A 27627-nucleotide genomic window follows, 5' to 3' on the forward strand; every position below is an offset into this window, starting at 1 on the left:
TTAGGGTTAGTTTTAGGGTTAGGGCTCGGTTTAGGGTACGGGTTAGGATTAGGGAACGTGTTAGTGTTGAGGTATGGGTTAGTGTTTGGGTACTCGTTAGCGTAAGGGTATTTATTTAGCCTATCCCAATCTCTAGATACCACTTAGCACATAAAGGAATATTATTTGGGGTCCAGCCATGGAGAAGATTTTAGACACTAGGATAAGATAAGGAACACACACATTATAAAGAAATCACATTAGGATTCTCTTTTTAACCTGTTCCTTAAAACACTAGTGCTTAGTAAATCTACTGGAGGCAGAAGCAGTCAAGGATAGCTTAGGGTTAGGGTTAGGGTTAGGGTTAGGGTACGGCTTAGTTCACTGTTTAGAATAAGGCGTAGGGTATGGCTTAGGGTTAGGGTTAGGGTTCGGAGTAGGTTTAGGGTACGGCTTAGGGTACGGGTTAGTGTACGTGTTAGGGTACGGTGTAGGGTATGGGTTAGGGTTAGTGTTAGGGTTAGTTTTAGGGTTAGGGCTCGGTTTACGGTACACGTTAGGATTAGGGTACGTGTTAGGTTTACGGTATGCATTAGGTTTCGGCTACGCGTTAGGGTTAGGGTATTTATTAAACCTATCCCACTCTTAGGGTACGGCTTAGGGTACGGGTTAGGTTACGGGTTAAGGTACGGCGTAGGGTATGGGTTAGGGTTAGGGTTAAGGGTAGTTTTAGGTTTAGGTATCGTTTTAGGGTACGGGTTAGGATTAGGTTATGGGTTAGGGTTAGGGTACGTGTTAGGCTTAGGGTATTTATTAAACCTATCCCACTCTCTAGATACCACTTAGCACGTAAAGAAATATTATTTGGGGTTCAGGCATGGAGTAGATTTTAGACACTAGGATAAGATAAGGAACACACACATTATAAAGAAATTACATTAGGATACTCTTTTTAACCTGTTCCTTAAAACACTAGTGCTTAGGAAATCTACTAGAGGCAGAAGCATTCAAGGGTAGCTTAGGGTTAGTGTTAGGGTTAGAGTACGGCTTAGGGTACGGGTTAGGGTATGGCGTAGGGTATGGCTTAGGGATAGGGTTAGGGGTAGTTTTAGGGTTACGACTAGGTTTTGGGTACGGCTTCTAATTAGGGTACGTGTTAGGTTTAGGGTATGGGTTACGTTTTGGGTATGCGTTACGGTTAGGGTATTTATTAAACCTATCCCAATCTCTAGATAACACTTAGCACGCAAAGGATTATTATCTGGTGTCCAGCCATAGAGAAGATTTTAGACAGTAGGATAAGATACGGAACACACACATTATAAACAAATCACCTTAGGATTCGCTTTTTAACCTGTTCCTTAAAACACTATTGCTTAGGAAAACTATTGGAGGCAGAAGCAGTCAAGGGTAGGTTAGGGTTAGGGTTAGGGTTAGGGTTAAGGTTAGGGTACTGGTTAGGGTATGGGTGAGGTACAGCGTAGGGTGTGGGTTAGGGTTAGGGTTAGTTTTAGGGTTAGGGCTAGGGTTAGGGCTAGGGTTAGGGTTAGAGTATGGGTTAGGGTATGGGTTAGGGTACGGGTGAGGGTACGGCATAGAGTATGGGTTAGGCTTAGGGTTAGGGTTTGGGTTAGGGTTAGGGAAAGGGATAGGGTACGGGTTAGGATTAGGGTACGTGTTAGAGTTAGGGTATGGGTTATGGTTAGGGTACAGCTTAGGGTACGGGTTAGGGTACGGCATAGGTTGTGGCTTAGGGTTAGGGTTAGAGTTCGGATTACGTTTAGGGTACGGCTTAGGGTACGGGTTAGTGTACGGGTTAGGGTACGGCATAGGGTGTGGCTTAGGGTTAGGGTTAGAGTTCGGATTAGGTTTAGGGTACGGCATAGGGTACGGGTTAGTGTACGGTTTAGGGTACGGCGTAGGGTATGGGTTAGGGTTAGTGTTAGGGTTAGTTTTAGGGTTAGGGCTCGGTTTAGGGTACAGGTTAGGATTAGGGTACGTGTTAGGGTTAGGTTATGGGTTAGGGTTAGGCTACGCGTTAGGGTTAGGGTATTTATTAAACCTATCCCACTCTCTAGATACCACTTAGCACGTAAAGGAATATTATTTGGGGTCCAGCCATGGAGAAGATTTTAGACACTAGGATAAGATAAGGAACACACACATTATAAAGAAATCACATTAGGATTCTCTTTTTAACCTGTTCCTTAAAACACTAGTGCTTAGGAAATCTATTGGAGGCAGAAGCAGTCAAGGGTAGCTTAGGGTTAGGGTTAGGGTTAGGATTAGGTTTCGGGTACGGCTTAGGGTACGGGTTAGGGTACGGGTTAGGGCACAGGTTAGGGTATGGCGTAGGGTATGCATTGGGGTTAGGGTTAGGGTTAGGGTTAGTTCTAGGGTTAGGGCTCGGTTTAGGGTACGGGTTAGGATTGGGGTACGTGTTAGGGTTAGTGTATGGTTTAGGGTTAGTGTATGCCTTAGAGTTAGGGTACTTATTAATCCTATCCCACTATCTGGATACCACTTAGCACGTAAAGGAATATTATTTGGGGTCCAGCCATGGAGAAGATTATAGACACTAGGATAAGCTAAGGAACACACACATTATAAAGAAATCACATTAGGATTCTCTTTTTAACCTGTTCCTTAAAACACTAGTGCTTAGGAAATCTATTGGAGGCAGAAGCAGTCAAGGGTAGCTTGGGGTTAGGGTTAGGGTTAGGGTTAGGGTTAGGGTTAGGGTTAGGGTTAGGGTACGGCTTAGGGTACGGGTTAGGGTATGGGTTAGGTTATGGGTTAGGGTACGGTGTAGGGTATGGGTTAGGTTTACGGTTAGGGTTAGTTTTACGTTTAGGGCTCAGTTTAGGGTACAGGTTAGGATTACGGTACGTGTTAGGGTTCGGGTATGGGTTAAGGTTAGGGTACGGGTTAGGGTTAGGGTATTTATTAATCCTATCCCTCTCTCTAGATACCATTTAGCACGTAAAGGAATATTATTTGTGGTCCAACCATGGAGAAGTTTTAGACACTAGGATAAGATAAGGAACACACACATTATAATGAAATCTCATTAGGATTCTCTTTTTAACCTGTTCCTTAAAACACTAATGCTAAGCAATTTATTGGAGGCAGAAGCAGTCAAGGGTAGCTTAGGGTCAGGATTAGGGTTAGTTTTAGTTTTAGGGGACGGCTTAGAGTACGGGTTAGGGTACGGGTTAGGGTACGGTGTACGGTATGGGTTAGGGTTAGTGTTAGGGTTAGTGGTAGTGTTAGGGCTCGGTTTAGGGTACGGGCTAGGATTAGGGTACGTGGTAGGGTTAGGGTATGGGTTAGGGTTAGGGTACACGTTAAGGTTAGGGTATTTATTAAACCTATCCCACTCTCTAAATACCACTTAGCACGTAAAGGAATATTATTTGGGGTCCTGACATTGAGCAGATTTTAGACACTAGGGTAAGATAAGTAACACACACATAATAAAGAAATCACATTAGGATTCTCTTCTTAACCTGTTCCTTAAAACACTAGTGCTTAGGAAATCTATTGGAAGCAGAAGCAGTCAAGGGTAGCTTAGGTTTAGGGTTAGGGTTAGGGTTAGGGTTAAGGTACGGCTTAGGGTTCGGGTTAGGGTACGGGTTAGTGTACGGCGTAGGGTATGGGTTAGGGTTAGGTTTAGTTTTAGGGTTAAGGCTCGGTTTAGGGTGCGGGGTAGGATTAGGGTCCGTGTTAGGGTTAGGGTATGGGTTAGGGTTAGGGTACGCGTCAGGGTTAGCGTATTTATTAAACCTATCCCACTCTCTAGATACCACTGAGCACGTAAAGGAATATTATTTGTGGTCCAGTCATGGAGAAGATTTTAGACACTAGGATAAGATAAGGAACTCACACATTATAAAGAAATCACATTAGGATTCTCTTTTTAACCTGTTCCTTAAAACACTAGTGCTTAGGAAATCTATTGGTGGCAGAAGCAGTCAAGGGTAGCTTAGGATGAGGGTTAGGTTAGGGTTAGGGTTAGGGTATGGCTTAGAGTACGGGTTAGGGTACGGGTTAGGGTACGTTGTACGGTATGGTTTAGGGTTAGGGTTAGGTTTAGTTGTAGTGTTAGGGCTCGGTTTAGGGTACGGGCTAGGATTAGGGTACGTGGTAGGGTTAGGGTATGGGTTAGGGTTAGGGTACGCGTCAGGGTTAGCGTATTTATTAAACCTATCCCACTGTCTAGATACCACTGAGCACGTAAAGGAATATTATTTGGAGTCTAGCCATAGACAAGATTTTAGACACTAGGATAAGATAAGGAACATACACATTATAAAGAAATCACATTAGGATTCACTTTTTAACTGTTCCTTAAAACACAAGTGCTTAGGAAATCTATTGGAGGCAGAAGCAGTCAAGGGTAGCTTAGGGTTAGGGTTAGGCTTAGGGTTAGGGTACGGCTTAGGGTACGGGTTAGGGTACGGCTTAGACTATGGCGTAGGGTATGGGTTAGGGTTATGTTAGGGTTAGTTTTGGGGTTAGGCCTGATTTTACGGTACGGGTTAGGATTAGTGTACGTGTTAGGTTTAGTGTATGTGTTAGGGTAAGGGTACGCGTTAGGGTTAGGGTATTTATTAATCCTATGCCTCTCTCTAGATACCACTTAGCACGTAAAGGAATATTATTTGTGGTCCAACCATGGAGAAGTTTTAGACACTAGGATAAGATAAGGAACACACACATTATAATGAAGTCTCATTAGGATTCTCTTTTTAACCTGTTCCTTAAAACACTAATGCTAAGAAATCTATTGGAGGCAGAAGCAGTCAAGGGTAGCTTAGGGTTAGGGTTACGCTTAGGGTTAGGTTTAAGGTACGGGTTAGGGTACAGTTAAGGCTACGGCGTAGGGTATGGGTTAGTGTTAGTTTTAGTGTTAGAGTTAGGTTTAGGGTACGGCGTAGGGTATGGGTTAGGGAACGGGTGAGGGTACGGCATAGAGTATGGGTTAGGGTTAGGGTTAAGGTTAGGGTACAGGTTAGGGTACGGGTGAGGTACAGCGTAGGGTGTGGGTTAGGGTTAGGGTTAGTTTTAGGGTTAGGGCTAGGGTTAGGGTTAGGGTTAGGGTTAGAGTACGGCTTATGGTATGGGTTATGGTACGGTGAGGGTACGGCATAGAGTATGGGTTACGGTTAGGGTAAGGGTTTGGGTTAGGGTTAGGGAAATGGTTAGGGTACGAGTTAGGATTAGGGTACGTGTTAGAGTTAGGGTATTGGTTAGGGTTAGGGTACAGCTTAGGGTACGGGTTAGGGTACGGCATAGGGTGTGGCTTAGGGTTAGGGTTAGAGTTCGGATTAGGTTTAGGGTACGGCTTAGGGTACGGGTTAGTGTACGGGTTAGGGTACGGCGTAGGGTACGGGTTAAGGTTAGTGTTAGGGTTAGTTTTAGGGTTAGGGCTCGGTTTAGGGTACAGGTTAGGATTAGGGTACGTGTTAGGGTTAGGGTATGGGTTAGGGTTAGGCTACGCGTTAGGGTTAGGGTATTTATTAAACCTATCCCACTCTCTAATTACCACTTAGCACGTAAAGGAATATTATTTGGGGTCCAGCCATGGAGAAGATTTTAGACACTAGGATAAGATAAGGAACACACACATTATAAAGAAATCACATTAGGATTCTCTTTTTAATCTGTTCCTTAAAACACTAGTGCTTCGGAAATCTGTTGGAGGCAGAAGCAGTCAAGGGTAGCTTAGGGTTAGGGTTACGTTTAGGGTTAGGGTTAGGGTACGGCTTAGGGTACGGGTTAGCGTACGAGTTACGGTACAGGTTATGGTATCGCGTAGGTTATGGCTTAGGTTTAGTGTTGGGGTTAATTTTAGAGTTAGGTCTCAGTTTAGGGTATGGGTTAGGATTAGGATACGTGTTAGGGTTAGGGTATGGGTTAGGGTTACGGTACGCGTTAGGGTTAGGTTATTTATTAAACGTATCCCACTCTCTAGATACCACTTAGCACGTAAAGGAATATTATTCGGGGTCCAGCCATGGAGAAGGTTTTAGACACTAGGATAAGATAAGGAACACACTAATTATAAAGAAATCACATTAGGATTCTCTTTTTAATCTGTTACTTAAAACACTAGTGACTTAGAAAATCTATTGTAGGCAGAAGCAGTCAAGGGGAGCTTAGTGTTAGGGGTAGGGTACAGGTTAGGGTTAGGGTACGAGTTAGGGTACGGTTTAGGGTACGGCGTAGGGTATGGCTTAGGGTTAGGGTTAGGGTTCGGAGTAGGTTTAGGGTACCCCTTAGGGTACGGGTTAGGTTACAGCATAGCGTATGGTTTAGGGTTAGTGTTAGGGTTAGTTTTAGGGTTAGGGCTCGGTTTAGGGTACGGGTTAGGATTAGGGTACATGTTAGGGTTAGGGTATGGGTTAGGGTTAGGGTACGCTTTAGGGTTAGGGTATTTATTAAAGCTATCCCACTCTCTAATTACCACTTAGCACGTAAAGGAATATTATTTGTGGTCTAGCCATGGAGAAGATTTTAGACACTAGGATAAGATAAGGAACACACATAGTATAAAGGAGTCACAATAGGATTCTCTTTTTAACCTGTTCCTTAAAACACTGGTCCTTAGGAAATCTATTGGAGACAGAAGCATTCAAGGGTAGCTTAGGGTTAGTGTTAGGGTCAGGGTTAGGTTTAGGGTACGGCTTAGGGTATGAATTAGGGGACGGGTTAGGGTATGGCGTAGGGTATGGCTTGGGGCTAGGGTTAGTTTTAGGCTTAGGGATCGGTTTAGGGTTACGGTTTAGGATAAGGGTACGTGTTAGGGTTAGGGTATTTATTAAAGCTATCCCACTCTCTAATTACCATTTAGCACGTAAAGGAATATTATTTGGGGTCTAGCCATGGAGAAGATTTTAGACACTAGGATAAGATAAGGAACACACACATTATAAAGGAATCACAATAGGATTTTCTTTTTAACCTGTTCCGTAAAACACTAGTGCTTACAAAATCTACTGGAGGCAGAAGCAGTCAAGGGTAGCTTAGGGTTAGGGTTAGGATACGGCTTAGGGTACGGGTTAGGGTACGGCGTAGGGTATGGCTTAGGGTTAGCGTTAGGGTTAGTTTTAGGGTTAGGGCTCGGTTTAGGGTACGGGTTAGGATTAGGGTACGTGTTAGGGTTAGGTTATGGGTTAGGGTTAGGGTACAGCTTAGGGTACGGGTTAGGGTACGGCATAGGTTGTGGCTTAGGGTTAGCGTTAGGGTTAGTTTTAGGGTTAGGGCTCAGTTTAGGGTACGGGTTAGGATTAGGGAACGTGTTAGTGTTGGGGTATGGGTTAGTGTTTGGGTACTCGTTAGCGTAAGGGTATTTATTTAGCCTATCCCAATCTCTAGATACCACTTAGCACGTAAAGGATTATTATTTGGGGTCCAGCCATGGAGAAGATTTTAGACACTAGGATAAGATAAGGAACACACACATTATAAAGAAATTACATTAGGATACTCTTTTTAACCTGTTCCTTAAAACACTAGTGCTTAGGAAATCTACTGGAGGCAGAAGCATTCAAGGGTAGCTTAGGGTTAGTGTTAGGGTTAGAGTACGGCTTAGGGTACGGGTTAGGGTATGGCGTAGGGTATGGCTTAGGGATAGGGTTAGGGGTAGTTTTAGGGTTACAGCTAGGTTTCGGGTACGGCTTCTAATTAGGTACGTGTTAGGTTTAGGGTATGGGTTAGGTTTTGGGTACGCGTTACGGTTAGGGTATTTATTAAACCTATCCCAATCTCTAGATAACACTTAGCACGCAAAGGATTATTATCTGGTGTCCAGCCATAGAGAAGATTTTAGACAGTAGGATAAGATACGGAACACACACATTATAAACAAATCACCTTAGGATTCGCTTTTTAACCTGTTCCTTAAAACACTATTGCTTAGGAAATCAATTGGAGGCAGAAGCAGTCAAGGGTAGCTTAGGGTTAGGGTTAGGGTTAGGGTTAGGGTTAGGGTACGGCTTAGGGTACGGGTTAGGGTACGGGTTAGGGTACGGGTTAGGGTACGGCGTATGGTATGGGTTAGGCTTAGGGTTAGTTTTAGGGTTAGGGCTCGGTTTAGGGTACGGGTTAGGATTTGGGTACGTGTTAGGTTCGGGGTATGTGTTAGGGTTAGGGTACGCGTTAGGGTTACGGTATTTATTAAACCTATCCCAATCTCTAGATACCACTTAGCACTTATAGAATATTATTTTGGGTCCAGCCATGGAGAACATTTTAGACAGTAGGATAAGATAAGGAACACACACATTATAAAAAATTACATTAGGTTTCGCTTTTTAAACTGTTCCTTAAAACACTAGTGCTTAGGAAAACTATTGGAGGCAGAAGCAGTCAAGGGTAGGTTAGGGTTAGGGTTAGGGTTAGGGTTAAGGTTAGGGTACTGGTTAGGGTATGGGTGAGGTACAGCGTAGGGTGTGCGTTAGGGTTAGGGTTAGTTTTAGGGTGAGGGATAGGGTTAGGGCTAGGTTTAGGGTTAGAGTACGGGTTAGGGTATGGGTTAGGGTACGGGTGAGGGTACGGCATAGAGTATGGGTTAGGCTTAGGGTTAGGGTTTGGGTTAGGGTTAGGGAAAGGGATAGGGTACGGGTTAGGATTAGGGTACGTGTTAGAGTTAGGGTATGGGTTATGGTTAGGGTACAGCTTAGGGTACGGTTAGGGTACGGCATAGGTTGTGGCTTAGGGTTAGGGTTAGAGTTCGGATTAGGTTTAGGGTACGGCTTAGGGTACGGGTTAGTGTACGGGTTAGGGTACGGCATAGGGTGTGGCTTAGGGTTAGGGTTAGAGTTCGGATTAGGTTTAGGGTACGGCATAGGGTACGGGTTAGTGTACGGTTTAGGGTACAGCGTAGGGTATGGGTTAGGGTTAGTGTTATGGTTAGTTTTAGGGTTAGGGCTCGGTTTAGGGTACAGGTTAGGATTAGGGTACGTGTTAGGGTTAGGTTATGGGTTAGGGTTAGGCTACGCGTTAGGGTTAGGGTATTTATTAAACCTATCCCACTCTCTAGATACCACTTAGCACGTAAAGGAATATTATTTGGGGTCCAGCCATGGAGAAGATTTTAGACACTAGGATAAGATAAGGAACACACACATTATAAAGAAATCACATTCGGATTTTCTTTTTAACCTGTTCCTTAAAACACTAGTGCTTACGAAATCTACTGGAGGCAGAAGCAGTCAAGGGTAGCTTAGGGTTAGGGTTAGGGATAGGATTAGGTTTCGGGTACGGCTTAGGGTATGGGTTAGGGTACGGGTTAGGGTACAGGTTAGGGTACGGCGTAGGGTATGCGTTGGGGTTAGGGTTAGGGTTAGGGTTAGTTCTAGGGTTAGGGCTCGGTTTAGGGTACGGGTTAGGATTGGGGTACGTGTTAGGGTTAGTGTATGGTTTAGGGTTAGTGTATGCCTTAGGGTTAGGGTACTTATTAATCCTATCCCACTATCTGGATACCAGTTAGCACGTAAACGAATATTATTTGGGGTCCAGCCATGGAGAAGATTATAGACACTAGGATAAGCTAAGGAACACACACATTATAAAGAAATCACATTAGGATTCTCTTTTTAACCTGTTCCTTAAAACACTAGTGCTTAGGAAATCTATTGGAGGCAGAAGCAGTCAAGGGTAGCTTAGGGTTAGGGTTAGGTTTAGGGTTAGGGTTAGGGTTAGGGTTAGGTTTAGGGTTAGGGTTAGGGTACGGCTTAGGGTATGGGTTAGGGTATGGGTTAGGTTATGGGTTAGGGTACGGTGTAGGGTATGGGTTAGGTTTATGGTTAGGGTTAGTTTTACGTTTAGGGCTCAGTTTAGGGTACAGGTTAGGATTACGGTACGTGTTAGGGTTCGGGTATGGGTTAAGGTTAGGGTACGGGTTAGGGTTAGGGTATTTATTAATCCTATCCCTCTCTCTAGATACCATTTAGCACGTAAAGGAATATTATTTGTGGTCCAACCATGGAGAAGTTTTAGACACTAGGATAAGATAAGGAACACACACATTATAATGAAATCTCATTAGGATTCTCTTTTTAACCTGTTCCTTAAAACACTAATGCTAAGCAATTTATTGGAGGCAGAAGCAGTCAAGGGTAGCTTAGGGTCAGGATTAGGGTTAGTTTTAGTTTTAGGGGACGGCTTAGAGTACGGGTTAGGGTACTGGTTAGGGTACGGTGTACGGTATGGGTTAGGGTTAGGGTTAGGGTTAGTTGTAGTGTTAAGGCTCGGTTTAGGGTACGGGCTAGGATTAGGGTACGTGGTAGGGTTAGGGTATGGGTTAGGGTTAGGGTACACGTTAAGGTTAGGGTATTTATTAAACCTATCCCACTCTCTAAATACCACTTAGCACGTAAAGGAATATTATTTGGGGTTCCGACATTGAGCAGATTTTAGACACTAGGGTAAGATAAGTAACACACACATAATAAAGAAATCACATTAGGATTCTCTTCTTAACCTGTTCCTTAAAACACTAGTGCTTAGGAAATCTATTGGGAGCAGAAGCAGTCAAGGGTAGCTTAGGTTTAGGGTTAGGGTTAGGGTTAGGGTTAAGGTACGGCTTAGGGTTCGGGTTAAGGTACGGGTTAGTGTACGGCGTAGGGTATGGGTTAGGGTTAGGTTTAGTTTTAGGGTTAAGGCTCGGTTTAGGGTGCGAGGTAGGATTTGGGTCCGTGTTAGGGTTAGGGTATGGGTTAGGGTTAGGGTACGCGTCAGGGTTAGCGTATTTATTAAACCTATCCCACTCTCTAGATACCACTGAGCACGTAAAGGAATATTATTTGGAGTCCAGCCATAGAGAAGATTTTAGACACTAGGATAAGATAAGGAACATACACATTATAAAGAAATCACATTAGGATTCTCTTTTTAACTGTTCCTGAAAACACTAATGCTAAGAAATCTATTGGAGGCAGAAGCAGTCAAGGGTAGCTTAGGGTCAGGATTAGGGTTAGGTTTAGTTTTAGGGGACGGCTTACGGTACGGGTTAGGTTACGGGATACAGTACGCCGTAGGGTATGGGTTGGGTTTAGGTTTAGGTTTAGTTTTACGGTTAGGGCTAAGGTTATGGTACAGGTTAGAGTTAGGTTACGTATTAGGGTTAGGGTATGGGTTAGGGTTAGGGTACGCGTTAGGGTTAGGGTATTTATTAAACCTATCCCAGTCTCTAGATACCACTTAGCACGTAAAGGAATATTATTTGGGGTCCAGCCATAGAGACGATTTTAGACACTAGGATAAGATAAGGTACACACACATTATAAAGAAATCACATTAGGATTCTCTTTTTAACCTGCTCCTTAAAACACTAGTGCTTAGGAAATCTATTGGAGGCAGAAGCAGTCAAGGGAAGCTTAGGGTTAGGGTTAGGGTTAGGGTTAGTGTACGGCTTAGGGTACGGGTTAGGGTACGGCGTAGGGTACGAGTTAGTGTTAGTTTTAGGGTTAGGGCTCGGTTTAGGGTACGGGTTTGGATTAGCGTACGTGTTAGGGTTAGGGTATGGGTTAGGGTTAGGGTACGCATTAGGGTTAGGTTATTTATTAAACCTATCCCACTCTCTAGATACCACTTAGCACGTAAAGGAATATTATTTGTGGTCCAGTCATGGAGAAGATTTTAGACACTAGGATAAGATAAGGAACTCACACATTATAAAGAAATCACATTAGGATTCTCTTTTTAACCTGTTTCTTAAAACACTAGTGCTTAGGAAATCTATTGGTGGCAGAAGCAGTCAAGGGTAGCTTAGGATGAGGGTTAGGTTAGGGTTAGGGTTAGGGTATGGCTTAGAGTACGGGTTAGGGTACGGGTTAGGGTACGTTGTACGGTATGGTTTAGGGTTAGGGTTAGGTTTAGTTGTAGTGTTAGGGCTCGGTTTAGGGTACGGGCTAGGATTAGGGTACGTGGTAGGGTTAGGGTATGGGTTAGGGTTAGGGTACGCGTCAGGGTTAGCGTATTTATTAAACCTATCCCACTGTCTAGATACCACTGAGCACGTAAAGGAATATTATTTGGAGTCTAGCCATAGACAAGATTTTAGACACTAGGATAAGATAAGGAACATACACATTATAAAGAAATCACATTAGGATTCACTTTTTAACTGTTCCTTAAAACACAAGTGCTTAGGAAATCTATTGGAGGCAGAAGCAGTCAAGGGTAGCTTAGGGTTAGGGTTAGGGTTAGGCTTAGGGTTAGGGTACGGCTTAGGGTACGGGTTAGGGTACGGCTTAGACTATGGCGTAGGGTATGGGTTAGGGTTATGTTAGGGTTAGTTTTGGGGTTAGGCCTGATTTTACGGTACGGGTTAGGATTAGTGTACGTGTTAGGTTTAGTGTATGTGTTAGGGTAAGGGTACGCGTTAGGGTTAGGGTATTTATTAATCCTATGCCTCTCTCTAGATACCACTTAGCACGTAAAGGAATATTATTTGTGGTCCAACCATGGAGAAGTTTTAGACACTAGGATAAGATAAGGAACACACACATTATAATGAAGTCTCATTAGGATTCTCTTTTTAACCTGTTCCTTAAAACACTAATGCTAAGAAATCTATTGGAGGCAGAAGCAGTCAAGGGTAGCTTAGGGTCAGGATTAGGGTTAGGTTTAGTTTTAGGGGACGGCTTAGGGTACGGGTTAGGGTACGGCGTAGGGTATGGGTTGGGGTTAGGTTTAGGTTTAGTTTTACGGTTAGGGCTAAGGTTATGGTACAGGTTAGGATTAGGTTACGTGTTAGGGTTAGGGTATGGGTTAGGGTTAGGGTACGCGTTAGGGTTAGGGTATTTATTAAACCTATCCCAGTCTCTAGATACCACTTAGCACGTAAAGGAATATTATTTGGGGTCCAGCCATGGAGAAGATTTTAGACACTAGGATAAGATAAGGAACACACACATAATAAAGAAATCACATTAAGATTCTCTTTTTAACCTGTTCCTTAAAACACTAGGGCTTAGGAAATCTATTGGAGGCAGAAGCAGTCAAGGGTAGCTTAGGGTTAGGGTTACGCTTAGGGTTAGGTTTAAGGTACGGGTTAGGGTACAGGTAAGGCTACGGCGTAGGGTATGGGTTAGTGTTAGTGTTAGGGTTAGAGTTAGGTTTAGGGTACGGCGTAGGGTATGGGTTAGGGAACGGGTGAGGGTACGGCATAGAGTATGGGTTAGGGTTAGGGTTAAGGTTAGGGTACTGGTTAGGGTACGGGTGAGGTACAGCGTAGGGTGTGGGTTAGGGTTAGGGTTAGTTTTAGGGTTAGGGCTAGGGTTAGGGTTAGGGTTAGGGTTAGAGTACGGCTTATGGTATGGGTTATGGTACGGTGAGGGTACCGCATAGAGTATGGGTTACGGTTAGGGTAAGGGTTTGGGTTAGGGTTAGGGAAATGGTTAGGGTACGAGTTAGGATTAGGGTACGTGTTAGAGTTAGGGTATTGGTTAGGGTTAGGGTACAGCTTAGGGTACGGGTTAGGGTACGGCATAGGGTGTGGCTTAGGGTTAGGGTTAGAGTTCGGATTAGGTTTAGGGTACGGCTTAGGGTACGGGTTAGTGTACGGGTTAGGGTACGGCGTAGGGTACGGGTTAAGGTTAGTGTTAGGGTTAGTTTTAGGGTTAGGGCTCGGTTTAGGGTACAGGTTAGGATTAGGGTACGTGTTAGGGTTAGGGTATGGGTTAGGGTTAGGCTACGCGTTAGGGTTAGGGTATTTATTAAACCTATCCCACTCTCTAATTACCACTTCGCACGTAAAGGAATATTATTTGGGGTCCAGCCATGGAGAAGATTTTAGACACTAGGATAAGATAAGGAACACACACATTATAAAGAAATCACATTAGGATTCTCTTTTTAATCTGTTCCTTAAAACACTAGTGCTTCGGAAATCTGTTGGAGGCAGAAGCAGTCAAGGGTAGCTTAGGGTTAGGGTTACGTTTAGGGTTAGGGTTAGGGTACGGCTTAGGGTACGGGTTAGGGTACGAGTTACGGTACAGGTTATGGTATCGCGTAGGTTATGGCTTAGGTTTAGTGTTGGGGTTAATTTTAGAGTTAGGTCTCGGTTTAGGGTATGGGTTAGGATTAGGATACCTGTTAGGGTTAGGGTATGGGTTAGGGTTACGGTACGCGTTAGGGTTAGGTTATTTATTAAACGTATCCCACTCTCTAGATACCACTTAGCACGTAAAGGAATATTATTCGGGGTCCAGCCATGGAGAAGGTTTTAGACACTAGGATAAGATAAGGAACACACTAATTATAAAGAAATCACATTAGGATTCTCTTTTTAATCTGTTACTTAAAACACTAGTGACTTAGAAAATCTATTGTAGGCAGAAGCAGTCAAGGGGAGCTTAGTGTTAGGGGTAGGGTACAGGTTAGGGTTAGGGTACGAGTTAGGGTACGGTTTAGGGTACGGCTTAGGGTATGGGTTAGGGTTAGGGTTTGGGGTAGTTTTAGGGTTAGGGCTCGGTTTAGGGTACAGTTTAGGATTCGGTTAGGGTTAGGGTTAGGTTTAGGTTACGGCTTAATTCACGGGTTAGGGTACGGCGTAGGGTATGGCTTAGGGTTAGGGTTAGGGTTTGGAGTAGGTTTAGGGTACCCCTTAGGGTACGGGTTAGGTTACAGCATAGCGTATGGTTTAGGGTTAGTGTTAGGGTTAGTTTTAGGGTTAGGGCTCGGTTTAGGGTACGGGTTAGGATTAGGGTACATGTTAGGGTTAGGGTATGGGTTAGGGTTAGGGTACGCTTTAGGGTTAGGGTATTTATTAAAGCTATCCCACTCTCTAATTACCACTTAGCACGTAAAGGAATATTATTTGTGGTCTAGCCATGGAGAAGATTTTAGACACTAGGATAAGATAAGGAACACACACAGTATAAAGGAGTCACAATAGGATTCTCTTTTTAACCTGTTCCTTAAAACACTGGTCCTTAGGAAATCTATTGGAGACAGAAGCATTCAAGGGTAGCTTAGGGTTAGTGTTAGGGTCAGGGTTAGGTTTAGGGTACGGCTTAGGGTATGAGTTAGGGGACGGGTTAGGGTATGGCGTAGGGTATGGCTTGGGGCTAGGGTTAGTTTTAGGCTTAGGGATCGGTTTAGGATTACGGTTTAGGATAAGGGTACGTGTTAGGGTTAGGGTATTTATTAAAGCTATCCCACTCTCTAATTACCATTTAGCACGTAAAGGAATATTATTTGGGGTCTAGCCATGGAGAAGATTTTAGACACTAGGATAAGATAAGGAACACACACATTATAAAGGAATCACAATAGGATTTTCTTTTTAACCTGTTCCGTAAAACACTAGTGCTTACAAAATCTACTGGAGGCAGAAGCAGTCAAGGGTAGCTTAGGGTTAGGGTTAGGATACGGCTTAGGGTACGGGTTAGGGTACGGCGTAGGGTATGGCTTAGGGTTAGCGTTAGGGTTAGTTTTAGGGTTAGGGCTCGGTTTAGGGTACGGGTTAGGATTAGGGAACGTGTTAGTGTTGGGGTATGGGTTAGTGTTTGGGTACTCGTTAGCGTAAGGGTATTTATTTAGCCTATCCCAATCTCTAGATACCACTTAGCACATAAAGGAATATTATTTGGGGTCCAGCCATGGAGAAGATTTTAGACACTAGGATAAGATAAGGAACACACACATTATAAAGAAATCACATTAGGATTCTCTTTTTAACCTGTTCCTTAAAACACTAGTGCTTAGTAAATCTACTGGAGGCAGAAGCAGTCAAGGATAGCTTAGGGTTAGGGTTAGGGTTAGGGTTAGGGTACGGCTTAGTTCACTGTTTAGAATAAGGCGTAGGGTATGGCTTAGGGTTAGGGTTAGGGTTCAGAGTAGGTTTAGGGTACGGCTTAGGGTACGGGTTAGTGTACGTGTTAGGGTACGGTGTAGGGTATGGGTTAGGGTTAGTGTTAGGGTTAGTTTTAGGGTTAGGGCTCGGTTTACGGTACACGTTAGGATTAGGGTACGTGTTAGGTTTAGGGTATGCATTAGGTTTCGGCTACGCGTTAGGGTTAGGGTATTTATTAAACCTATCCCACTCTTAGGGTACGGCTTAGGGTACGGGTTAGGTTACGGGTTAAGGTACGGCGTAGGGTATGGGTTAGGGTTAGGGTTAAGGGTAGTTTTAGGTTTAGGTATCGTTTTAGGGTACGGGTTAGGATTAGGTTATGGGTTAGGGTTAGGGTACGTGTTAGGCTTAGGGTATTTATTAAACCTATCCCACTCTCTAGATACCACTTAGCACGTAAAGAAATATTATTTGGGGTCCAGGCATGGAGTAGATTTTAGACACTAGGATAAGATAAGGAACACACACATTATAAAGAAATTACATTAGGATACTCTTTTTAACCTGTTCCTTAAAACACTAGTGCTTAGGAAATCTACTAGAGGCAGAAGCATTCAAGGGTAGCTTAGGGTTAGTGTTAGGGTTAGAGTACGGCTTAGGGTACGGGTTAGGGTATGGCGTAGGGTATGGCTTAGGGATAGGGTTAGGGGTAGTTTTAGGGTTACGGCTAGGTTTCGGGTACGGCTTCTAATTAGGGTACGTGTTAGGTTTAGGGTATGGGTTACGTTTTGGGTATGCGTTACGGTTAGGGTATTTATTAAACCTATCCCAATCTCTAGATAACACTTAGCACGCAAAGGATTATTATCTGGTGTCCAGCCATAGAGAAGATTTTAGACAGTAGGATAAGATACGGAACACACACATTATAAACAAATCACCTTAGGATTCGCTTTTTAACCTGTTCCTTAAAACACTATTGCTTAGGAAAACTATTGGAGGCAGAAGCAGTCAAGGGTAGGTTAGGGTTAGGGTTAGGGTTAGGGTTAAGGTTAGGGTACTGGTTAGGGTATGGGTGAGGTACATCGTAGGGTGTGGGTTAGGGTTAGGGTTAGTTTTAGGGTTAGGGCTAGGGTTAGGGCTAGGGTTAGGGTTAGAGTACGGGTTAGGGTATGGGTTAGGGTACGGGTGAGGGTATGGCATAGAGTATGGGTTAGGCTTAGGGTTAGGGTTTGGGTTAGGGTTAGGGAAAGGGATAGGGTACGGGTTAGGATTAGGGTACGTGTTAGAGTTAGGGTATGGGTTATGGTTAGGGTACAGCTTAGGGTACGGGTTAGGGTACGGCATAGGTTGTGGCTTAGGGTTAGGGTTAGAGTTCGGATTAGGTTTGGGGTACGGCTTAGGGTACGGGTTAGTGTACGGGTTAGGGTACGGCATAGGGTGTGGCTTAGGGTTAGGGTTAGATTTCGGATTAGGTTTAGGGTACGGCATAGGGTACGGGTTAGTGTACGGTTTAGGTTACGGCGTAGGGTATGGGTTAGGGTTAGTGTTAGGGTTAGTTTTAGGGTTAGGGCTCGGTTTAGGGTACAGGTTAGGATTAGGGTACGTGTTAGGGTTAGGTTATGGGTTAGGGTTAGGCTACGCGTTAGGGTTAGGGTATTTATTAAACCTATCCCACTCTCTAGATACCACTTAGCACGTAAAGGAATATTATTTGGGGTCCAGCCATGAAGAAGATTTTAGACACTAGGATAAGATAAGGAACACACACATTATAAAGAAATCACATTAGGATTCTCTTTTTAACCTGTTCCTTAAAACACTAGTGCTTAGGAAATCTATTGGAGGCAGAAGCAGTCAAGGGTAGCTTAGGGTTAGGGTTAGGGTTAGGATTAGGTTTCGGGTACGGCTTAGGGTACGGGTTAGGGTACGGGTTAGGGTACAGGTTAGGGTATGGCGTAGGGTATGCGTTGGGGTTAGGGTTAGGGTTAGGGTTAGTTCTAGGGTTAGGGCTCGGTTTAGGGTACGGGTTAGGATTGGGGTACCTGTTAGGGTTAGTGTATGGTTTAGGGTTAGTGTATGCCTTAGAGTTAGGGTACTTATTAATCCTATCCCACTATCTGGATACCACTTAGCACGTAAAGGAATATTATTTGGGGTCCAGCCATGGAGAAGATTATAGACACTAGGATAAGCTAAGGAACACACACATTATAAAGAAATCACATTAGGATTCTCTTTTTAACCTGTTCCTTAAAACACTAGTGCTTAGGAAATCTATTGGAGGCAGAAGCAGTCAAGGGTAGCTTAGGGTTAGGGTTAGGGTTAGGTTTAGGGTTAGGGTTAGGGTTAGGGTTAGGGTTAGGGTTAGGGTTAGGGTACGGCTTAGGGTATGGGTTAGGGTATGGGTTAGGTTATGGGTTAGGGTACGGTGTAGGGTATGGGTTAGGTTTACGGTTAGGGTTAGTTTTACGTTTAGGGCTCAGTTTAGGGTACAGGTTAGGATTACGGTACGTGTTAGGGTTCGGGTATGGGTTAAGGTTAGGGTACGGGTTAGGGTTAGGGTATTTATTAATCCTATCCCTCTCTCTAGATACCATTTAGCACGTAAAGGAATATTATTTGTGGTCCAACCATGGAGAAGTTTTAGACACTAGGATAAGATAAGGAACACACACATTATAATGAAATCTCATTAGGATTCTCTTTTTAACCTGTTCCTTAAAACACTAATGCTAAGCAATTTATTGGAGGCAGAAGCAGTCAAGGGTAGCTTAGGGTCAGGATTAGGGTTATTTTTAGTTTTAGGGGACGGCTTAGAGTACGGGTTAGGGTACGGGTTCGGGTACGGTGTACGGTATGGGTTAGGGTTAGGGTTAGGGTTAGTGGTAGTGTTAGGGCTCGGTTTAGGGTACGGGCTAGGATTAGGGTCCGTGGTAGGGTTAGGGTATGGGTTAGGGTTAGGGTACGCGTCAGGGTTAGCGTATTTATTATACCTATCCCACTCTCTAGATACCACTGAGCACATAAAGGAATATTATTTGTGGTCCAGTCATGGAGAAGATTTTAGACACTAGGATAAGATAAGGAACTCACACATTATAAAGAAATCACATTAGGATTCTCTTTTTAACCTGTTCCTTAAAACACTAGTGCTTAGGAAATCTATTGGTGGCAGAAGCAGTCAAGGGTAGCTTAGGATGAGGGTTAGGTTAGGGTTAGGGTTAGGGTATGGCTTAGAGTACGGGTTAGGGTACGGGTTAGGGTACGTTGTACGGTATGGTTTAGGGTTAGGGTTAGGTTTGGTTGTAGTGTTAGGGCTCGGTTTAGGGTACGGGCTAGGATTAGGGTACGTGGTCGGGTTAGGGTATGGGTTAGGGTTAGGGTACGCGTCAGGGTTAGCGTATTTATTAAACCTATCCCACTGTCTAGATACCACTGAGCACGTAAAGGAATATTATTTGGAGTCTAGCCATAGACAAGATTTTAGACACTAGGATAAGATAAGGAACATACACATTATAAAGAAATCACATTAGGATTCACTTTTTAACTGTTCCTTAAAACACAAGTGCTTAGGAAATCTATTGGAGGCAGAAGCAGTCAAGGGTAGCTTAGGGTTAGGGTTAGGCTTAGGGTTAGGGTACGGCTTAGGGTACGGGTTAGGGTACGGCTTAGACTATGGCGTAGGGTATGGGTTAGGGTTATGTTAGGGTTAGTTTTGGGGTTAGGCCTGATTTTACGGTACGGGTTAGGATTAGTGTACGTGTTAGGTTTAGTGTATGTGTTAGGGTAAGGGTATGCGTTAGGGTTAGGGTATTTATTAATCCTATGCCTCTCTCTAGATACCACTTAGCACGTAAAGGAATATTATTTGTGGTCCAACCATGGAGAAGTTTTAGACACTAGGATAAGATAAGGAACACACACATTATAATGAAGTCTCATTAGGATTCTCTTTTTAACCTGTTCCTTAAAACACTAATGCTAAGAAATCTATTGGAGGCAGAAGCAGTCAAGGGTAGCTTAGGGTCAGGATTAGGGTTAGGTTTAGTTTTAGGGGACGGCTTAGGGTACGGGTTAGGGTACGGCGTAGGGTATGGGTTGGGGTTAGGTTTAGGTTTAGTTTTACGGTTAGGGCTAAGGTTATGGTACAGGTTAGGATTAGGTTACGTGTTAGGGTTAGGGTATGGGTTAGGGTTAGGGTACGCGTTAGGGTTAGGGTATTTATTAAACCTATCCCAGTCTCTAGATACCACTTAGCACGTAAAGGAATATTATTTGGGGTCCAGCCATGGAGAAGATTTTAGACACTAGGATAAGATAAGGAACACACACATAATAAAGAAATCACATTAAGATTCTCTTTTTAACCTGTTCCTTAAAACACTAGGGCTTAGGAAATCTATTGGAGGCAGAAGCAGTCAAGGGTAGCTTAGGGTTAGGGTTACGCTTAGGGTTAGGTTTAAGGTACGGGTTAGGGTACAGGTAAGGCTACGGCGTAGGGTATGGGTTAGTGTTAGTGTTAGGGTTAGAGTTAGGTTTAGGGTACGGCGTAGGGTATGGGTTAGGGAACGGGTGAGGGTACGGCATAGAGTATGGGTTAGGGTTAGGGTTAAGGTTAGGGTACTGGTTAGGGTACGGGTGAGGTACAGCGTAGGGTGTGGGTTAGGGTTAGGGTTAGTTTTAGGGTTAGGGCTAGGGTTAGGGTTAGGGTTAGGGTTAGAGTACGGCTTATGGTATGGGTTATGGTACGGTGAGGGTACCGCATAGAGTATGGGTTACGGTTAGGGTAAGGGTTTGGGTTAGGGTTAGGGAAATGGTTAGGGTACGAGTTAGGATTAGGGTACGTGTTAGAGTTAGGGTATTGGTTAGGGTTAGGGTACAGCTTAGGGTACGGGTTAGGGTACGGCATAGGGTGTGGCTTAGGGTTAGGGTTAGAGTTCGGATTAGGTTTAGGGTACGGCTTAGGGTACGGGTTAGTGTACGGGTTAGGGTACGGCGTAGGGTACGGGTTAAGGTTAGTGTTAGGGTTAGTTTTAGGGTTAGGGCTCGGTTTAGGGTACAGGTTAGGATTAGGGTACGTGTTAGGGTTAGGGTATGGGTTAGGGTTAGGCTACGCGTTAGGGTTAGGGTATTTATTAAACCTATCCCACTCTCTAATTACCACTTAGCACGTAAAGGAATATTATTTGGGGTCCAGCCATGGAGAAGATTTTAGACACTAGGATAAGATAAGGAACACACACATTATAAAGAAATCACATTAGGATTCTCTTTTTAATCTGTTCCTTAAAACACTAGTGCTTCGGAAATCTGTTGGAGGCAGAAGCAGTCAAGGGTAGCTTAGGGTTAGGGTTACGTTTAGGGTTAGGGTTAGGGTACGGCTTAGGGTACGGGTTAGGGTACGAGTTACGGTACAGGTTATGGTATCGCGTAGGTTATGGCTTAGGTTTAGTGTTGGGGTTAATTTTAGAGTTAGGTCTCGGTTTAGGGTATGGGTTAGGATTAGGATACCTGTTAGGGTTAGGGTATGGGTTAGGGTTACGGTACGCGTTAGGGTTAGGTTATTTATTAAACGTATCCCACTCTCTAGATACCACTTAGCACGTAAAGGAATATTATTCGGGGTCCAGCCATGGAGAAGGTTTTAGACACTAGGATAAGATAAGGAACACACTAATTATAAAGAAATCACATTAGGATTCTCTTTTTAATCTGTTACTTAAAACACTAGTGACTTAGAAAATCTATTGTAGGCAGAAGCAGTCAAGGGGAGCTTAGTGTTAGGGGTAGGGTACAGGTTAGGGTTAGGGTACGAGTTAGGGTACGGTTTAGGGTACGGCTTAGGGTATGGGTTAGGGTTAGGGTTTGGGGTAGTTTTAGGGTTAGGGCTCGGTTTAGGGTACAGTTTAGGATTCGGTTAGGGTTAGGGTTAGGTTTAGGTTACGGCTTAATTCACGGGTTAGGGTACGGCGTAGGGTATGGCTTAGGGTTAGGGTTAGGGTTTGGAGTAGGTTTAGGGTACCCCTTAGGGTACGGGTTAGGTTACAGCATAGCGTATGGTTTAGGGTTAGTGTTAGGGTTAGTTTTAGGGTTAGGGCTCGGTTTAGGGTACGGGTTAGGATTAGGGTACATGTTAGGGTTAGGGTATGGGTTAGGGTTAGGGTACGCTTTAGGGTTAGGGTATTTATTAAAGCTATCCCACTCTCTAATTACCACTTAGCACGTAAAGGAATATTATTTGTGGTCTAGCCATGGAGAAGATTTTAGACACTAGGATAAGATAAGGAACACACACAGTATAAAGGAGTCACAATAGGATTCTCTTTTTAACCTGTTCCTTAAAACACTGGTCCTTAGGAAATCTATTGGAGACAGAAGCATTCAAGGGTAGCTTAGGGTTAGTGTTAGGGTCAGGGTTAGGTTTAGGGTACGGCTTAGGGTATGAGTTAGGGGACGGGTTAGGGTATGGCGTAGGGTATGGCTTGGGGCTAGGGTTAGTTTTAGGCTTAGGGATCGGTTTAGGATTACGGTTTAGGATAAGGGTACGTGTTAGGGTTAGGGTATTTATTAAAGCTATCCCACTCTCTAATTACCATTTAGCACGTAAAGCAATATTATTTGGGGTCTAGCCATGGAGAAGATTTTAGACACTAGGATAAGATAAGGAACACACACATTATAAAGGAATCACAATAGGATTTTCTTTTTAACCTGTTCCGTAAAACACTAGTGCTTACAAAATCTACTGGAGGCAGAAGCAGTCAAGGGTAGCTTAGGGTTAGGGTTAGGATACGGCTTAGGGTACGGGTTAGGGTACGGCGTAGGGTATGGCTTAGGGTTAGCGTTAGGGTTAGTTTTAGGGTTAGGGCTCGGTTTAGGGTACGGGTTAGGATTAGGGAACGTGTTAGTGTTGGGGTATGGGTTAGTGTTTGGGTACTCGTTAGCGTAAGGGTATTTATTTAGCCTATCCCAATCTCTAGATACCACTTAGCACATAAAGGAATATTATTTGGGGTCCAGCCATGGAGAAGATTTTAGACACTAGGATAAGATAAGGAACACACACATTATAAAGAAATCACATTAGGATTCTCTTTTTAACCTGTTCCTTAAAACACTAGTGCTTAGTAAATCTACTGGAGGCAGAAGCAGTCAAGGATAGCTTAGGGTTAGGGTTAGGGTTAGGGTTAGGGTACGGCTTAGTTCACTGTTTAGAATAAGGCGTAGGGTATGGCTTAGGGTTAGGGTTAGGGTTCAGAGTAGGTTTAGGGTACGGCTTAGGGTACGGGTTAGTGTACGTGTTAGGGTACGGTGTAGGGTATGGGTTAGGGTTAGTGTTAGGGTTAGTTTTAGGGTTAGGGCTCGGTTTACGGTACACGTTAGGATTAGGGTACGTGTTAGGTTTAGGGTATGCATTAGGTTTCGGCTACGCGTTAGGGTTAGGGTATTTATTAAACCTATCCCACTCTTAGGGTACGGCTTAGGGTACGGGTTAGGTTACGGGTTAAGGTACGGCGTAGGGTATGGGTTAGGGTTAGGGTTAAGGGTAGTTTTAGGTTTAGGTATCGTTTTAGGGTACGGGTTAGGATTAGGTTATGGGTTAGGGTTAGGGTACGTGTTAGGCTTAGGGTATTTATTAAACCTATCCCACTCTCTAGATACCACTTAGCACGTAAAGAAATATTATTTGGGGTCCAGCCATGGAGTAGATTTTAGACACTAGGATAAGATAAGGAACACACACATTATAAAGAAATTACATTAGGATACTCTTTTTAACCTGTTCCTTAAAACACTAGTGCTTAGGAAATCTACTAGAGGCAGAAGCATTCAAGGGTAGCTTAGGGTTAGTGTTAGGGTTAGAGTACGGCTTAGGGTACGGGTTAGGGTATGGCGTAGGGTATGGCTTAGGGATAGGGTTAGGGGTAGTTTTAGGGTTACGGCTAGGTTTCGGGTACGGCTTCTAATTAGGGTACGTGTTAGGTTTAGGGTATGGGTTACGTTTTGGGTATGCGTTACGGTTAGGGTATTTATTAAACCTATCCCAATCTCTAGATAACACTTAGCACGCAAAGGATTATTATCTGGTGTCCAGCCATAGAGAAGATTTTAGACAGTAGGATAAGATACGGAACACACACATTATAAACAAATCACCTTAGGATTCGCTTTTTAACCTGTTCCTTAAAACACTATTGCTTAGGAAAACTATTGGAGGCAGAAGCAGTCAAGGGTAGGTTAGGGTTAGGGTTAGGGTTAGGGTTAAGGTTAGGGTACTGGTTAGGGTATGGGTGAGGTACATCGTAGGGTGTGGGTTAGGGTTAGGGTTAGTTTTAGGGTTAGGGCTAGGGTTAGGGTTAGAGTACGGGTTAGGGTATGGGTTAGGGTACGGGTGAGGGTACGGCATAGAGTATGGGTTAGGCTTAGGGTTAGGGTTTGGGTTAGGGTTAGGGAAAGGGATAGGGTACGGGTTAGGATTAGGGTACGTGTTAGAGTTAGGGTATGGGTTATGGTTAGGGTACAGCTTAGGGTACGGGTTAGGGTACGGCATAGGTTGTGGCTTAGGGTTAGGGTTAGAGTTCGGATTAGGTTTGGGGTACGGCTTAGGGTACGGGTTAGTGCACGGGTTAGGGTACGGCATAGGGTGTGGCTTAGGGTTAGGGTTAGATTTCGGATTAGGTTTAGGGTACGGCATAGGGTACGGGTTAGTGTACGGTTTAGGTTACGGTGTAGGGTATGGGTTAGGGTTAGTGTTAGGGTTAGTTTTAGGGTTAGGGCTCGGTTTAGGGTACAGGTTAGGATTAGGGTACGTGTTAGGGTTAGGTTATGGGTTAGGGTGAGGCTACGCGTTAGGGTTAGGGTATTTATTAAACCTATCCCACTCTCTAGATACCACTTAGCACGTAAAGGAATATTATTTGGGGTCCAGCCATGAAGAAGATTTTAGACACTAGGATAAGATAAGGAACACACACATTATAAAGAAATCACATTAGGATTCTCTTTTTAACCTGTTCCTTAAAACACTAGTGCTTAGGAAATCTATTGGAGGCAGAAGCAGTCAAGGGTAGCTTAGGGTTAGGGTTAGGGTTAGGATTAGGTTTCGGGTACGGCTTAGGGTACGGGTTAGGGTACGGGTTAGGGTACAGGTTAGGGTATGGCGTAGGGTATGCGTTGGGGTTAGGGTTAGGGTTAGGGTTAGTTCTAGGGTTAGGGCTCGGTTTAGGGTACGGGTTAGGATTGGGGTACGTGTTAGGGTTAGTGTATGGTTTAGGGTTAGTGTATGCCTTAGAGTTAGGGTACTTATTAATCCTATCCCACTATCTGGATACCACTTAGCACGTAAAGGAATATTATTTGGGGTCCAGCCATGGAGAAGATTATAGACACTAGGATAAGCTAAGGAACACACACATTATAAAGAAATCACATTAGGATTCTCTTTTTAACCTGTTCCTTAAAACACTAGTGCTTAGGAAATCTATTGGAGGCAGAAGCAGTCAAGGGTAGCTTAGGGTTAGGGTTAGGGTTAGGTTTAGGGTTAGGGTTAGGGTTAGGGTTAGGGTTAGGGTTAGGGTTAGGGTACGGCTTAGGGTATGGGTTAGGGTATGGGTTAGGTTATGGGTTAGGGTACGGTGTAGGGTATGGGTTAGGTTTACGGTTAGGGTTAGTTTTACGTTTAGGGCTCAGTTTAGGGTACAGGTTAGGATTACGGTACGTGTTAGGGTTCGGGTATGGGTTAAGGTTAGGGTACGGGTTAGGGTTAGGGTATTTATTAATCCTATCCCTCTCTCTAGATACCATTTAGCACGTAAAGGAATATTATTTGTGGTCCAACCATGGAGAAGTTTTAGACACTAGGATAAGATAAGGAACACACACATTATAATGAAATCTCATTAGGATTCTCTTTTTAACCTGTTCCTTAAAACACTAATGCTAAGCAATTTATTGGAGGCAGAAGCAGTCAAGGGTAGCTTAGGGTCAGGATTAGGGTTAGTTTTAGTTTTAGGGGACGGCTTAGAGTACGGGTTAGGGTACGGGTTCGGGTACGGTGTACGGTATGGGTTAGGGTTAGGGTTAGGGTTAGTGGTAGTGTTAGGGCTCGGTTTAGGGTACGGGCTAGGATTAGGGTCCGTGGTAGGGTTAGGGTATGGGTTAGGGTTAGGGTACGCGTCAGGGTTAGCGTATTTATTATACCTATCCCACTCTCTAGATACCACTGAGCACATAAAGGAATATTATTTGTGGTCCAGTCATGGAGAAGATTTTAGACACTAGGATAAGATAAGGAACTCACACATTATAAAGAAATCACATTAGGATTCTCTTTTTAACCTGTTCCTTAAAACACTAGTGCTTAGGAAATCTATTGGTGGCAGAAGCAGTCAAGGGTAGCTTAGGATGAGGGTTAGGTTAGGGTTAGGGTTAGGGTATGGCTTAGAGTACGGGTTAGGGTACGGGTTAGGGTACGTTGTACGGTATGGTTTAGGGTTAGGGTTAGGTTTAGTTGTAGTGTTAGGGCTCGGTTTAGGGTACGGGCTAGGATTAGGGTACGTGGTAGGGTTAGGGTATGGGTTAGGGTTAGGGTACGCGTCAGGGTTAGCGTATTTATTAAACCTATCCCACTGTCTAGATACCACTGAGCACGTAAAGGAATATTATTTGGAGTCTAGCCATAGACAAGATTTTAGACACTAGGATAAGATAAGGAACATACACATTATAAAGAAATCACATTAGGATTCACTTTTTAACTGTTCCTTAAAACACAAGTGCTTAGGAAATCTATTGGAGGCAGAAGCAGTCAAGGGTAGCTTAGGGTTAGGGTTAGGCTTAGGGTTAGGGTACGGCTTAGGGTACGGGTTAGGGTACGGCTTAGACTATGGCGTAGGGTATGGGTTAGGGTTATGTTAGGGTTAGTTTTGGGGTTAGGCCTGATTTTACGGTACGGGTTAGGATTAGTGTACGTGTTAGGTTTAGTGTATGTGTTAGGGTAAGGGTACGCGTTAGGGTTAGGGTATTTATTAATCCTATGCCTCTCTCTAGATACCACTTAGCACGTAAAGGAATTTTATTTGTGGTCCAACCATGGAGAAGTTTTAGACACTAGGATAAGATAAGGAACACACACATTATAATGAAGTCTCATTAGGATTCTCTTTTTAACCTGTTCCTTAAAACACTAATGCTAAGAAATCTATTGGAGGCAGAAGCAGTCAAGGGTAGCTTAGGGTCAGGATTAGGGTTAGGTTTAGTTTTAGGGGACGGCTTAGGGTACGGGTTAGGGTACGGCGTAGGGTATGGGTTGGGGTTAGGTTTAGGTTTAGTTTTACGGTTAGGGCTAAGGTTATGGTACAGGTTAGGATTAGGTTACGTGTTAGGGTTAGGGTATGGGTTAGGGTTAGGGTACGCGTTAGGGTTAGGGTATTTATTAAACCTATCCCAGTCTCTAGATACCACTTAGCACGTAAAGGAATATTATTTGGGGTCCAGCCATGGAGAAGATTTTAGACACTAGGATAAGATAAGGAACACACACATAATAAAGAAATCACATTAAGATTCTCTTTTTAACCTGTTCCTTAAAACACTAGGGCTTAGGAAATCTATTGGAGGCAGAAGCAGTCAAGGGTAGCTTAGGGTTAGGGTTACGCTTAGGGTTAGGTTTAAGGTACGGGTTAGGGTACAGGTAAGGCTACGGCGTAGGGTATGGGTTAGTGTTAGTGTTAGGGTTAGAGTTAGGTTTAGGGTACGGCGTAGGGTATGGGTTAGGGAACGGGTGAGGGTACGGCATAGAGTATGGGTTAGGGTTAGGGTTAAGGTTAGGGTAC

The sequence above is a fragment of the Eubalaena glacialis genome, chromosome 1 (assembly GCF_028564815.1).
Source record: "Eubalaena glacialis isolate mEubGla1 chromosome 1, mEubGla1.1.hap2.+ XY, whole genome shotgun sequence".
NCBI lineage: Eukaryota > Metazoa > Chordata > Mammalia > Artiodactyla > Balaenidae > Eubalaena > Eubalaena glacialis.